General features: G+C 42.6%; 1 protein-coding gene across 1 annotated transcript in view; it reads right to left on the bottom strand.

The window, feature by feature from the left end:
• Positions 1-14081, bottom strand: part of NUDT19 (nudix hydrolase 19) — a 48320-nt gene extending 34239 nt beyond the window's left edge. The window contains exon 1 of the mRNA XM_056525734.1: positions 13886-14081. The gene's annotated coding sequence lies outside the window, so the exon portion shown is untranslated. The remainder of the gene's footprint in view (positions 1-13885) is intronic.
• Positions 14082-14598: the final 517 nt, after the last annotated feature.

Raw genomic sequence — 14598 nt, 5'->3', positions numbered from 1 at the left:
TACCCAAAAATTCACGGTGAAACGGAAAAAAAAATAATTGTGCGACAAAATCGAAGAAAAAAACGCCATTTTGTAACTTTTGGGGGCTTCCGTTTCTACGCAGTGCATATTTCGGTAAAAATGACACCTTATCATTATTCTGTAGGTCCATACGGTTAAAATGATACCCTACTCATATAGGTTTGGTTTTGTCGTACTTCTGGAAAAAATCATAACTACATGCAGGAAAATTTATACGTTTAACCCCTTAAGGACGCAGGACGTAAATGTACGTCCTGGTGCGGTGGTACTTAACACACCAGGACGTACATTTATGCCCTGTGCATAACCATGGGCATCAGAGCGATGCCCGTGTCATGCGCGGCTGATCCCGGCTGCTGATCGCAGCCAGGGACCCGCCGGCAATGGCCGACGCCCGCAATCTCACGGGCGTCCGCCATTAACCCCTCAGGTGCCGGGATCAATACAGATCCCTGCATCTGCGGCAGTGTGTGATTTGAATGAATGATCGGATGGCCCGCCACGCTGCTGCGGGGATCCGATCATTCAGAACGCCGCATGGAGGTCCCCTCACCTTCCTGCTTCCGGCTCCCGGCGTCTTCTGCTCTGGTCTGTGATCGAGCAGACCAGAACAGAAGATAGCCGATAACACTGATCTGTTCTATGTCCTATACATAGAACAGATCAGTATTAGCAATCATGGTAGTGCTATGAATAGTCCCCTATGGGGACTATTCAAGTGTAAAAAAAAAATTTAAAAAAAATTTAAAAGTTAAAAAAAAGTGAAAAATCCCCTCCCCCAATAAAAAAGTAAAACGTCCGTTTTTTCCTATTTTACCCCCAAAAAGCGTAAAAAATAAATTTTATAGACATATTTGGTATCGCCGCGTGCGTAAATGTCCGAACTATTAAAATAAAATGTTAATGATCCTGTACGGTGAACAGCGTGAACGGAAAAAAAAAGTCCAAAATTGCTACTTTCTTAATACATTTTATTAAAAAAAAATTATAAAAAATGTATTAAAAGTTTTTTATATGCAAATGTGGTATCAAAAAAAAGTTCAGATCATGGCGCAAAAAATGAGCCCCCATACCGCCGCTTATACGGAAAAATAAAAAAGTTAGAGGTCATCAAAATAAAGGGATTATAAACGTACTAATTTGGTTAAAAAGTTTGTGATTTTTTTTTAAGCGCAACAATAATAGAAAAGTATGTAATAATTGGTATCATTTTAATCGTATTGACCTTCAGAATAAAGAACACACGTCAATTTTACCATAAATTGTACGGCGTGAAAACGAAACCTTCCAAAATTAGCAAAATTGCGTTTTTCTTTATAATTTCCCCACAAAAATAGTGTTTTTTGGTTGCGCCATACATTTTATGATATAATTAGTTATGTCATTACAAAGGACTACTGGTCGCGCAAAAAACAAGCTCTCATACTAGTCTGTGGATGAAAATATAAAAGAGTTATGATTTTTAGAAGGCGAGGAGGTAAAAAATTAAAACGTAAAAATTAAATTGTCTGAGTCCTTAAAGGAGTAGTCCAGTGGTGATTCAGTGGTGAGCAACTTATCCCCTATCCTAAGGATAGGGGATAAGTTGCAGATCGCGGGGGGTCCAACCGCTGGGGCCCCCTGCGATCTCCTGTACGGAGCCCCGACAGCCCGCGGGAAGGGGGCGTGTCGACCTCCGCACGAGGCGGCAGCCGACACGCCCCCTCAATACAACTCTATGGCAGAGCCGAAGCGCTGCCTTCGGCAATCTCCGGCTCTGCCATAGAGATGTATTGAGGGGGCGTGTCGGCCGCCGCCTCGTGCGGGGGTCGACACCCGCTATCTCGGCGGAGAGCCGGGGCCCCGTACAGAGAGATCGCGGGGGGCCCCAGCGGTCGGACCCCCCCCGCGATCTCAAACTTATCCCCTATCCTTAGGATAGGGGATAAGTTTTTCACCACTGGACTACCCCTTTAAGGCCAAAATGGGCTGAGTCCTTAAGGGTTTAAAAATGTAATCTTCTGACCTCCATAACTTTTTATTTTTCCACGTACAGGGCGGTATGACGACTCATTTTTTGCGCTGTGATCTGAAGTTTTTATCGGTATGACTTTTGTTTTGATCAGACTTTTTGATCATTTTTTATTCATTTTTTAATGGTATAAAAAGTGAACAAAAATAAGCTTTGGAATTTTTTTGCGTGTACGCCATTGACCGTGCGGTTTAATTAATGATATATTTTTATAGTTCGGACATTTACGCATGCGGCGATACCACATGTTATTTTATTTTTTTATTTACACTGTTTTATTTTTTTTATGGGAAAAGGGGGGTGATTCAAACTTTTATTAGGGAAGGGTTAAATTACCTTTTTAACACTTTTTTTTTAACTTTTTTTTTGCATTGTTATAGCTCCCATAGGGACCTATAACACTGCACACACTGATCTCTCATGCTGATCACTGGCGTGTATTAACTCCTGCCTGGATCTCAGGCACGGAGCAGTCATTCGTCGATCAGAAAAGTGCTGATGAGTAATAATTCACTGATCAGCACAGTCTGCACATGGGGTACGGTCCAGCCGCACAGCACATAATAGTTGCTGGTGGCACGGAGCAAAAATGCCCCCCCCCCCCCCCCCAAAAAAAAGTGCAAAAAAAATAAAAAACAACCTTCACCACAAAAAAGCCTACAGTAAACATAAAAAGCACCACACTACACCTACACTACACATTGAAATAAAGTCAAAACACTTCATTCATACACATACACCCCCCCCATAAAGGCCCCCCATACAATTTCCTCTGTCCCCCTATATAGGTGACCCCGCCTGGACCCCAGTCCGGACGGTTATGAGCCATTGATTTCTGGGTTTGTTGGCTGCTCAGAAATTTAAATTGACCCCATAGTCCTCACTGAAATGGACTTTACGTTTTTTTCGGTGAGGACTTTGTCAATTTAATGGCGGCTCAAACAAACTTTTGCAGCACTGCACCGATGCTTTCTGAAATCCTAATTCCAAAGTCCGCAGTAAGCACAGACATGTCTATTCTTTCTGCGGAATCCACAAAGAAATGCTTTGCTGTCTATGAGACTGCGCATTTCTGAGCACTCATAGCGCCGGGATGTTCTGCCAGCGCTTCGCTGTTGGTGGAATGTCCGCTGGGAAATTTTCCGTACGGACATTCGTTTGTCTGAACATAGTCTCAGCCACCCTTATGCAAATAACTGAATTAGGCCTCAAATGTGCATGAAGCTCTCTCATTCCGGAGGCCTGTCGTATTTCAAGACAACTGTTTAGGGCCACATATGGGGTATTTCTGTAATCGGGAGAAATTGTGTTACTTATTTTGGGGGGCTTTTTCTCCTTTTACCACTTCTGAAAATGAAAAAATTGGGGCTACACCAGTATGTTTGTTAAAAAATTTTTTTTTTTTTTTTTATACTAACGTGCTGGGTTTTTTCTTAATTTTTCATTTTTACTAGAAGTAAGAGGAGAAAAGGCCCCCCAAAATAAGTAACACAATTTCTTCTGAGTAAGGAAATACCCTATTTGTGCGTGTAAAGTGCTCTGCGGGAGCACAACAGGGCTCAGGAGTGAGAGCGCACCATGTGCATTTGAGGTCTAAATTGGGGATTTGCACAGGGGTGGCTGATGGTACTAAAGATTTTGACATAAATGCAAAAAAAAACAACAACACACATGTGACCCCATTTTTGAAACTACACCCTTCAGGGAATGTAACAAGGGGTGCAATGGACCGTGAAAATAAAGAAAACATTTTTTCATTTGCATAACCCACTGTTCCAAAAATCTGTCAAACGCCAGTGGAGTTTAAATGTTCACTGCACCCCTTGTTACATTCTGTGAGGGGTGTAAACGCACATGGCCCCTGACTTCAACTCCAGCCAATTTCTCTCTCCAAGAGTCCAATGGCGCTCCTTCTCTCATGAGCCCTGTTGTGTGCCCGCAGAACACTTTATGTATACATATGGGATGTTTCCATACTCAGAAGTAGGGATGTTCCGATAACGATACTAGTATTGGTATCGGGGCCGATACCAGGTATTTGCATGGTATCGGGGACTCGTCTAATGTCCCCAATACTAAATCCAATACCTGGTGGAGTGCTCTGCTCTGCTGCCCCATTCTGTCATCTGCATCACTGCCGCTCCCCCGTTCTGCCATCCGCATCATGGCGTCTTATGGAGGAACATGTGACACATACGTCACTCCACTTCGCCCAGTGTAACACTACAGAGGAAGCAGAGTGACGTGTATGTCACATGCTCCTCCATAAGACGCCATGATGCGGACGGCAGAACGGGGCAGTGATGAGTACAGGGCTGCAGAGCTGCAACACCGGATAGGTGCAAGTGAGAAACTACAAGGGTGGCCCTGCTATCTACAAGGGGTGGGGGTGTCTGTTGGCTACAAGGGGAGGCCTGCTATCTACAAGGGGGGGTCCTGCCGGCTACAAGGAGGGTCCTGCTATCTACAAGGGGGGTCCTGCCGGCTACAAGGGGGGTCCTGCTGGCTACAAGGGGGGTCCTGCTGGCTACAAGGAGGGGTCCTGCTGGCTACAAGGGGGTCCTGCTGGCTACAAGGGGTTCCTGCTATCTACAAGAGGGGGTCCTGCTATCTACAGGGGGTCCTGCTATCTACAAGGGGGTCCTGCTATCTACAAGGGGGGTCCTGCTGGCTACAAGGGGGGCCTGCTATCTACAAGGGGGTCCTGCTATCTACAAGGGGGGATCCTGCTATCTACAAGGGGGTCCTGCTATCTACAAGGGGGGGTCCTGCTATCTACAAGGGGCATCCTACTATCTACGAGGGGGGTCCTGCTGGCTACAAGGGGGGTCCTGTTGGCTACAAAGGGGGTCCTGCTGGCTACAAGGGTGGCCTGCTATCTACAAGGAGGGGGGCTGCTATCTACAAAGGGGAGGCCTGCTATCTACAAGGGGGGTCCTGCTATCTACAAGGGGGGGTACTGCTGGCTACAAGGGGGGCCTGCTATCTACAAGGTGGAGGCCTGCTATCTACAAGGTGGAGGCCTTCTATCTACAAGGGGGGTCCTGCTATCTACAAGGGGGGGTCTGCTGGCTACAATGGGGGGGCTCCGATCTACAGGGGGGCTGCTATTAAAGTCTTCACCTATCTATACTCCCTACTATTAAAGGCAATCTTACAGCAGAGTCACTTGCACTAACTTGAATTTATAAGTAGATAGTGCAGGAGACCTGGTTTCTATCACTGCTCACCATGTGATCATCAGCACAATCGCTCCGGAGACATCGGTTTCGCCGCCAATACTAATTCCCTGTTCTGCCCAATGGAGAATAGAGAAATCTTGGCTCATACTACAGCAGCCGCCTCCATTGCACACAACAAGGAACCCACATATCAGCACGGTAAGCAGCGCCAGAAACCGCATCACCCTGGTGTCAGAATCCCTGTAAAATAAAAAGTACTCGTACTTGGTATCGGCGAGTACTAGAATTAAAGTATCGGTACTCGTACTCAGTCTTAAAAAAATGGTATCGGGACATCCCTACTCAGAAGACATGGGGTTGAAAATTTTAAGGGCCTTGTTATCCTATTACCCCTTATGAAAATAAAAAAATTGTGGTGACACCAGCATTGTAGTGAAAAAAATCTAATTTTTTATTTTCACGTCCCACTTTAACGAAAATGTGTTATTCACATGTGAGGTGATTAGGCTCACTGTACCCCATGTTACATTCCTTGAGGGGTGTAGTTTCCCAAATAGTGTGCCATGAGGGGTGTTTTTTTGCTGTTCTGCCATCATGGAGGCTTCCTAAATGTGACATGTCCCCCAAAAAACATTTCAGCAAAATTCTCTCTCCAAAAGTCAAATTTTGCTCCTTCTCTTTTGAGCATTGTAGTGCGCTCGTGGAGCACTTTCGTCCACATATAGGGGATTTGCATACTCAGAAGAGATGGGGTTAAACATTTTGGGGGGCTTTTTCCCTTATTACCCCTTGTGAAAATGAAAAATTTGATGTAACACCAGCATTTAAGTGTAAAAAAAATAAAAAAAATGATTTTCATGTCCAACTTTAACGAAAATCTGTCAAACACCTGTGGGGCGTTAAGGCTCACTGTACCCCTTGTTACGTTCCTTGAGGGGTTTAGTTTCCCAAATAGTGTGCCATGTGTTTTTTTTTTTGTTTTTTTTTGCTGTTCTAGCACCATTGGGGATTCCTAAATGCGACATGCTTCCAAAAACCATTTCTGCAAAATTCTCTCTTGAAAATCCCAAAATTGCTCCTTCCCTTCTGAGCCCTGTAGTGCACCCGCAGAGCACTTTACATCCAGATTTGAGATATTTCCATACTCGAGAGAAATTGGGTAACAAATTTTGGGGAGCTTTTTCTCCATTTAGTAACAAACCGAACAACTTTATTTAGAGTTGCAATAGTAAAACATAGTAATATGACAGTATCTGGGATGCAACCCAGGCAGAAAGATAAAGTAAAATACAAGAACTAAATAAACAAACCATTCAAGCATGGATTAGTAGAAAATAATGAATAAGATAGTCCCCCTGGTTAAAATACTAATACAAAGACATAGTGTACCTAAGGACAATATAAGGATGATAACCAGGGCTCCCAGACCTTCTGAAATCCCTCCACCCCGTCCTCACGGATAGCCTAAAGCTTTTCAAAAAGCACAATAACATTAATGCGTGCAATAAAACATCCCACAATAAGTCAGATTGTTTCCTTTGGGAGGCAATATGGATCCTTGCAACTAGTAACATAAAGTTGGACAGATAAAAATGACGAAAAGGCATACGAGACGGCTTATCACTTAACAGACAAAAGTAAGGTGTGAAGGGACAGGGAAATCCAGTAATATCACGTATAAGATCCACCACCCTCTTCCAAAACGCATGGACCACCGAGCAACTCCACCAAGTGTGGGACATATCACCCACTGTGGGACACCCCCAGAAACAATTCGGAGATGAGGAAGGAAACATAATATGTAACCTAGCGGGGACATAATAAGCCCTATGCAATATCTTCAGTGAAGTATCCATAAGAAACAGTTGCCAAATCCCTTTACTCACAGCCTCACAGCAGGCCTGCCAATGCCGTAAGGACATTGCCGTAAGGAATCCTTGCCATTTGAGCATGAATGGCAATTTTTGGTCCTTAGGAGGGGCATTCAGGACCACATATAGATGTGACAACCAGCCCGTATGTTGGGGAGAATAACGGGCAACATTCTCTAAACCAATGGAAGAGGTGGGCAGTGTACCTGGAGCTAAGGATCAAAAAAAAAAAAAAAAAAAACTGGTGAGAATGAAAAACTCAGAGCGTGGAGGACAGAATGTATTCCGAAAATCCTCCAGACACATCAATCGTTGATCCCTTGTTTTGGTATATATCATACTTTATTTTTGTAAATATTATACTTTATTTTTGGTTGTACATAGGCAGCAATTCTTTCTTTGTCTTGCATGTTAATTTAATTCATATTAGTGGTACTTATGATTTCCGCCAGTCCCTGCAAATTTTCCTTATTTTCCACTTTACTAGACATATTTTTCTGATTTTTATTTATGTTCATGTCATTTTTAGGTCTGATGAAGGTCCAGTGTGGACCGAAACGTCATAAAAATTATTTTTTTTTTGGGGGGGGGGGATTGCAAATAAAGCTACCTTGATTCAATTCAATTCAAAAGTGGTTGTGCAAAGTTTTATCTATATAATAGCCAATATAAAATAGACATATTGGCCCTTATTTACTAAGAGTGTCGTGTAGGTTGGGGGTTTTAATTCCCTACAATTTATTTCCCACGGTATTTACTAAGCTTTCCCTACATTTTCCACTTTCCCTACACTTTGCTTTTTTTTTACACATGCTCTGACCTGTAGGGTTTTCCTACAAATCATTTTCTGTGGAAACTTTAGTAAATATGTTGGGATTTTGTGAAAATGTCGGGAACACGCCCCTTTTCTGTGACCACCTTTTCCCGATGGCTACACCCCTTTTTCGGGTTTTCTTAGCAAAATGGAGAGTTAGTTGGGGTTTTTTTCAATTCAGGCGCAATTTCAGGTGCAAATTCAGACGCAGACAGAATTTCAGGTGCATATTCTGGCGCTGACAGAATTTCAGGTGCAATGTGCCTGAAACCGGCGCACAACCCGACAATACATGTCGGGTTTGCAATAGTAAATGAGGGCCATTGTGTATGTGAATCAATATATAATTTATTTGGCATGTCCATTTTCCTTACAAACAGAAAGTTTCAAAATTAGAAAAATTCTAAATTCAAATTCAAGTATCAACTAAAATTTACCACTATCAAATTCATAAGTAAAAGCAACTCAGAGTTATTAATGCCTAAAGTGAAGGTGGTCAGATTTGCAAAAAATGTCTGTGTCCTTAAGGTCAAAATGGCCTGCGTCCTGAGGGATTAAATATTCTACATTCTGCCTTTGAGTCTTTACGTTCAAGGTACATTTATTTGCACTTATCAATTTTGCATTTTGTGTATCTCTTCAGACGCAGCAACCCTGTTACAAATCTTTGTGTCATCGGCAAAAAGAAATCAAGACATTCTGTAATATTACTGATAAAAAAATATTACACAAAATGGGTATTAGTCCAGATCCCTGAGGTCCCTATTGGTAACATGACCGTGCTCTGTATATCCTCCATTGACTACAACTCTCTGTTTGTCACTCAGCCGCTGCCTAATCCATTCAACAATATGGACAGGTCAGGAGCAGTGCTGTGGAACTATAAACTGAGAAGACTATGGCCCTCATTTACTATTCTAAACCCGACTTGTTTTGTCGGGTTTTTTTGTTGCATCTTTGTCTGCGACATGTCGCAGACATCGCGCGCCAGTCTGCGATACGATGCAACATTTTTTCCTGACGGACCCGATGTGGATTCTCCCAAACCCGAAAAAGGGGCGTAACCCGACATTTCTGAGCTTTCCCAGGTATTTATAAAGGTTTCCAACCCGAATTTGTTGAATTGTTGTGGATTTTTTCCCGACAACTCAGAGGAGTTGGAAACCAAAACCTACAAAACCCAGTGCGACAAACAGGATGCGACATAATAATAAATACCAGGGGGAAAAAGCAGTCGGGTGAGAAAGCAAGATAAACTTACAACCCGATTTTCTAAGTAAATGAGGGCCTATTTGTTCTTGCTATCAGTGGAGTATCTACGGCCTTCTTCTATGCCATAATGACTGTCACCTTGGCATCATTGAACAGAGGCGGCACTGTCAGGTCATCTATTCCCTCCCTGTAGGCACAGAGACTTCAATGATGTATATTTGTGTGCTGTATCCACCGTATCATTGTTTCCCCTTAGGAAGAGAAGAAGCAGATCTGGGAAGAGGAGGACCAAGACTGCACGGTAAATGGCGTAACCAAAAAATGTATATAAAAATGTATGTATAAAAATATGAGTCCAGAATTAATAATTTTGGTCACTTCATATACCAGAAAAAGATTAATAAAATGCTATCCATTAAAACTACAGATCATGGTGCAAAAATTAGTCCTAAGACATCCCTGTATAAGGAAAAATAAGAGCCACAGGGGTCAGAAGAGGAAAATTTTAAGCATACTAATTTTCGTACAAAAAGTTATGATTGTTTTTAACCCCTTAAGGATGCCCCCATTTTTTAGCTTATGACCAGGCCCCATTTTTCAAATATGACTTGTCTCTTTAACCCCTTAACGGCCATGGATGTAAATGTACATCTTGGTGCGGAGGTACTTCGCACACCAGGACGTACATTTACGTTCTGTACACGACCACGAGCATCGAAGCGGTGCTTGCGTCATGCACTACAAGTCCCGCTGGTAATGGCGGACATCAGCGATCGCGCCGATGTCCTCCATTAACCCCTCAGATGCCGTGATCAATACCGATCACGGCATCTGCGGCAATGCGCACGTTTAACCTGTTAAGGACCCAGGACGTATGGGTACGTCCTGGGTCCCGATCCTGCGATATAACGCGGTGTCACACGGTGACCCCGCATCATATCGCGGCGGGCCTGCCGTCATAGTGAAGCCGGGACCCGCCGCTAATAGCGCGCGGTACTGATCGCAGTGCCGCGTGCTATTAACCCTTTAGCCGCGCGCTCAAAGCTAAAAACGAAAGTGAAAGTTGCCGGTTAGCTCAGGGAGCTGTTCGGGATCGCCACGGCATAATCGCGGCATCCCGGACAGCTGTAGTACAGGATGAGGTCTTCTTACCTTCTCCTGCGCTGTCCGATCGCCGAATGAATGCTTCAAGCCTGAGATCCAGGCTTGAGCAATCAATCGCCGAAAACACTGATTGATCCATTCCTATGGAGATGCATCAATCAGTGTTAAAGATCAGTAAATGCAATGTTATAGCCCCCTATAGGAGCTATAATATTGCAAAAGAAAAGTGTAAAAAAAATCATTAACCCTTTGAATTATCCCTTCCCTTAATAAAAGTTTGAATCACCCGGCATTTCCAAGAATAAAAAAAAAAACAGTGTAAATAAAAATAAACATATGTGGTATCGCCGCGTGCGGGAATGTCCAAATTATAAAAATATACTGCTTTTTAAACCTCACGTTCAATGGTGTACGCGCAAAAAAATTCCAAAGTCCAAAATAGCGCATTTTTGATCACTTTTTATACCACAAAAAACTGAATAAAAAGTGATCAAAAATTCTGATCACAACAAAAATGGTACCGCTAAAAACTTCAGATCACGGCGCAAAAAATTAGCCCTCATAGCGCCCTAAACACAGAAAAATTAAAATTATACATTTTTCTGCATGTATTCATGATTTTTTTCTGAAGTGATACAAAATCAAACCTATACAAGTAGGGTATCATTTTAACCGTATGGACCTACAGAATAAAGATAAGGTGTCATTTTTGCAAAAAAATGTACTGCGTAAAAACGGAAGCCCCCAAAACTTATAAAATAGTGTTTTTTCATCAATTTTGTCGCACATTGATTTTTTTTCCCGTTTCACCGTAGATTTTTGGGTAAAATGACTAATGTCATTACAAAGTAGAATCAGTGACGCAAAAAATAAGCCATCATATAGAATTTTTGGTGAAAATTTTAAAGAGTTATGATTTTTTAAAGTTAAGGAGGAAAAATTGAAAATGAAAAAACGGAAAAAGCCCGGGTCCTTAAGGGGTTAAATAGATGATCGGATCTTCCCCTCACCTGCCTCCGGACATCTCCTGGGGTCTTCTGCTCTGGTTTGAGATCGATAACACTGATCAGTGCTATGCCCTATGCATAGCACAGAACAGTATTAGCAATCAAGTGATTGCTATAGATAGTCCCCTATGGGGAAATAAAAAGTGTAAAACAAAAGTAAAAAAATTTAAAAATAAAAAGTAAAAAAAAATTTGAAAAATCCCCTCCCCCAATAAAAATGGAAATTGTCCCTTTTTCCCATTTTACCCCCAAAAATAATGTTATAAACATATTTGGTATCGTAAATGTCCGAACTATCAAAATATAATGTTAATGATCCCGTACGGTCAACGGCATAAACGTAAAAAAATGAAAAAAAAGTCCCAAATTGCTGCTTGTTTTGACACATTTTATTTCCAAAAAAATTAATGAATAGTGATTTAAAAGTTTTAAATAAGGAAATTGGTATTAAAAAAAAAAGTAAAGATCATGGCGCAAAAAATGAGCCCACCCCATATACGGAAAAATGAAAAAGTTATAGGTGGTCAAAATAGGGTGATCTTAAACATACTGATTTTGTTCAAAAAGTATGAGATTTTTTTTAAGAGGTGCAATAATAGAAAAGTATGTAACCATGGGTATCATTTTAATCGTATTGACCCACAGAATAAAGAAAACGTATCATTTTTTCAGTAAAGTGTACAGTCTGAAAACGAAACCCTCCAAATATTGTAAAATTTAAATTTTTTTTGACAATCTGGATTCAGCTATATATTGTAGGGATTTCACTCTAGGATTGTCCTTGACACAGCCACAGGACACGTTTCTCCTTCATTCAGCAGGCAAACAATAGTTCTTTATGCATGTCTGGCTTCTCCACAGCTTTATTAGATAGGTTACAGGATAAACAAAACTATAACACAGGAATAAAACAAAATCCTAAGCCATCCAGCACTAACTACACATTACAGCCACTAACTAAACACAAGTTTCCTGCAACCTTTACTCACTGTTCACACACAGGTCCTCATTTACTAAGAGTGTCGGGTTTATCTCTGAGTGTTTCTTCATTTACTATGTGTATTTTTCTCCCTGATTTACTAATGTGTCGCACCGGGAAAAAAATTGTGTTGCACGGGTTGGAAATTGTGTCGCAGGGTAATTTGTATATATGCCCCCCACACAGCGCAATCACATGCCCCCAGCAGCGCATGTGTGTATATATATATATATATATATATATATGCCCCCCGCACAACTCTATCATATACTCCCCGCAGCGCATGTGTACACATATATATATATACACACCCCGCATAGCGCTATTATATACCCCCCGCAGCGCATGTGTACACATATATATATACCCCCCGCATAGCGCTATTATATACCCCCCGCAGCGCATGTAGATATACAGTGGTCCCTCAACATACGATGGTAATCAGTTCCAAACGGACCATCGTTTGTTGAAACCATCGCATGTTGAGGGATCCGTGCAATGTAAAGTATAGGACAGTGGTCTACAACCTGCGGAGCTCCAGATGTTGCAAAACTACAACACCCAGCATGCCTGAACAGCCGTTGGCTGTCCGGGCATGCTGGGTGTTGTAGTTTTGCAACATCTAGAGCTCCGCAGGTTGTAGACCACTGTTAGAGGAAGTTGTACTCACCTGTCCCGGACCGTCACAGCTGCCCGGGATGTCGCCGTCCATCGCTGTCACCGCGTCCCCGAGGTGTCCCCCACACTCCGCGCTCTCCGTCGCCGCCATCACGTCGCTACGCACGCCACTCCTATTGGTTGACGGGAGAGCATGCACAGCGACGTGATGACGTCGATGGAGAGCGCCGACGATGCAGGGGATCCCGAAGAGGACGCGCAGGAGCCCCGAGGACAAGTAAGTGATCGTCAGCACAGGGCACGGGGCACCGTAAACGGCTATCCGGCGGCAGCTGAAGCAGTCATCGCTGCCGGATACCCGTTTATGCGATGGCCCCGACATACAAAAGCATTGTATGTTGATGCTGCCTTCAACATGCGATGGTCTCTGAGAGGCCATCGCATGTTGAAGTTATCATATGTCGGGGCCATCGTAGGTCGAGGGCTCACTGTATATTATATATGCCCCGCACAGCGCATCTATATACATATGCCTCTGAAGCGGTATTAATGAATAATGCAGTGGTCTACAACTTGCGAACCTCCAGATGTTGCAAAACTACAACTCCCAGCATGCACGGACATTCTGTTTCCTTTCCTTATATACAGACTTCCCACAGTTCTGCAGGCCTCATTAATTAGGCACCTGATGAGGTCTCTGCTAGCTCACCTAGGATAAAGGACTGGGAAAAACACCCTTTCATTGCCCTCAAACCTGCCTCAATGCCACAATATATAGATGTTGACAAAATTTCTTTGTTACAAACTTGGTTACATCTTACATCTTGGAAACAGCTGGAGGATATTTCTTTGTACCAACTGATGAAAGATCTCTCACAAGGACTTCTGTGCACCGATAATCATATGTAAGGACTTTCTTGTGTTTATCCCAGTTCATTTCCTGAATTGTCTTGTAGCACTCTTTATTATCTTTTTGTTTCTGTATTTTTGTACTTAGCACTGTGAAACCTTAAGTAATGATTAAGTGTTTAATTAAACATTCAAACGACCATATTGCTGCAAATACCTTGATCTGTATTGATCCCTGCTTCTTTACGGGTTAATGGCGGACATCAGCGCGATTGCTGATGTCCGCCATTGCCGGCAGGTCCATGGCTGCTGCTAGTAGCCGCAATCTCCCATGCATGATGTGAGCACTGGTCCGGTGCGAGTGTCATGTACAAGGCGTAAATGTATGTCCTGGTGTGTTAAGTACCAGGGCACCAGGACGTACATTTACGTCTTATGTTGTTACTTTAACTGCTGTGCAAGAGTTAACTGTTTTCAACTGGTAAGAGCTGGTGAATAGCCACATGTCTCCTGCAGCCAATCGGGGAAGCCATCCTTGTTGCCACCTTATAGGGAAGAAAATTGAAAATGTTCCTATTCTAGGTGACGGAAAATTTGGATCTTATTAAAGACAAGACGCGAGTATTATGCTTTTAACTTCTTTTACTGAACTCAGCAGCAAATAAGTACTGTATGAATTCAAGAAAAGTTTTTACATATAAAGGTGATATAAAGGTGTATACAAGCATGTAGGCAAGGTACAGCCTAACATGCTGCAATATGACCATCACCAATAAGGTCACAACATAGGTAATATAGGTAACAGTCACCTAGGTAACTTCCTTCTTCTTTTCGGCGAAACATCCAATGAGAGGATCAAGTTGAACGAAGAAAAAACCTTTTATAGAACTTCAATGGAGAGAAAAAACATCCGTCTATAAACGTAAACCG

This window comes from Hyla sarda, chromosome 6, assembly GCF_029499605.1.
Source record: "Hyla sarda isolate aHylSar1 chromosome 6, aHylSar1.hap1, whole genome shotgun sequence".
Lineage (NCBI taxonomy): Eukaryota > Metazoa > Chordata > Amphibia > Anura > Hylidae > Hyla > Hyla sarda.
The sequence above is the reverse complement of the archived record's forward strand: the minus strand, read 5'-3'. Positions and strand labels throughout refer to the sequence as shown.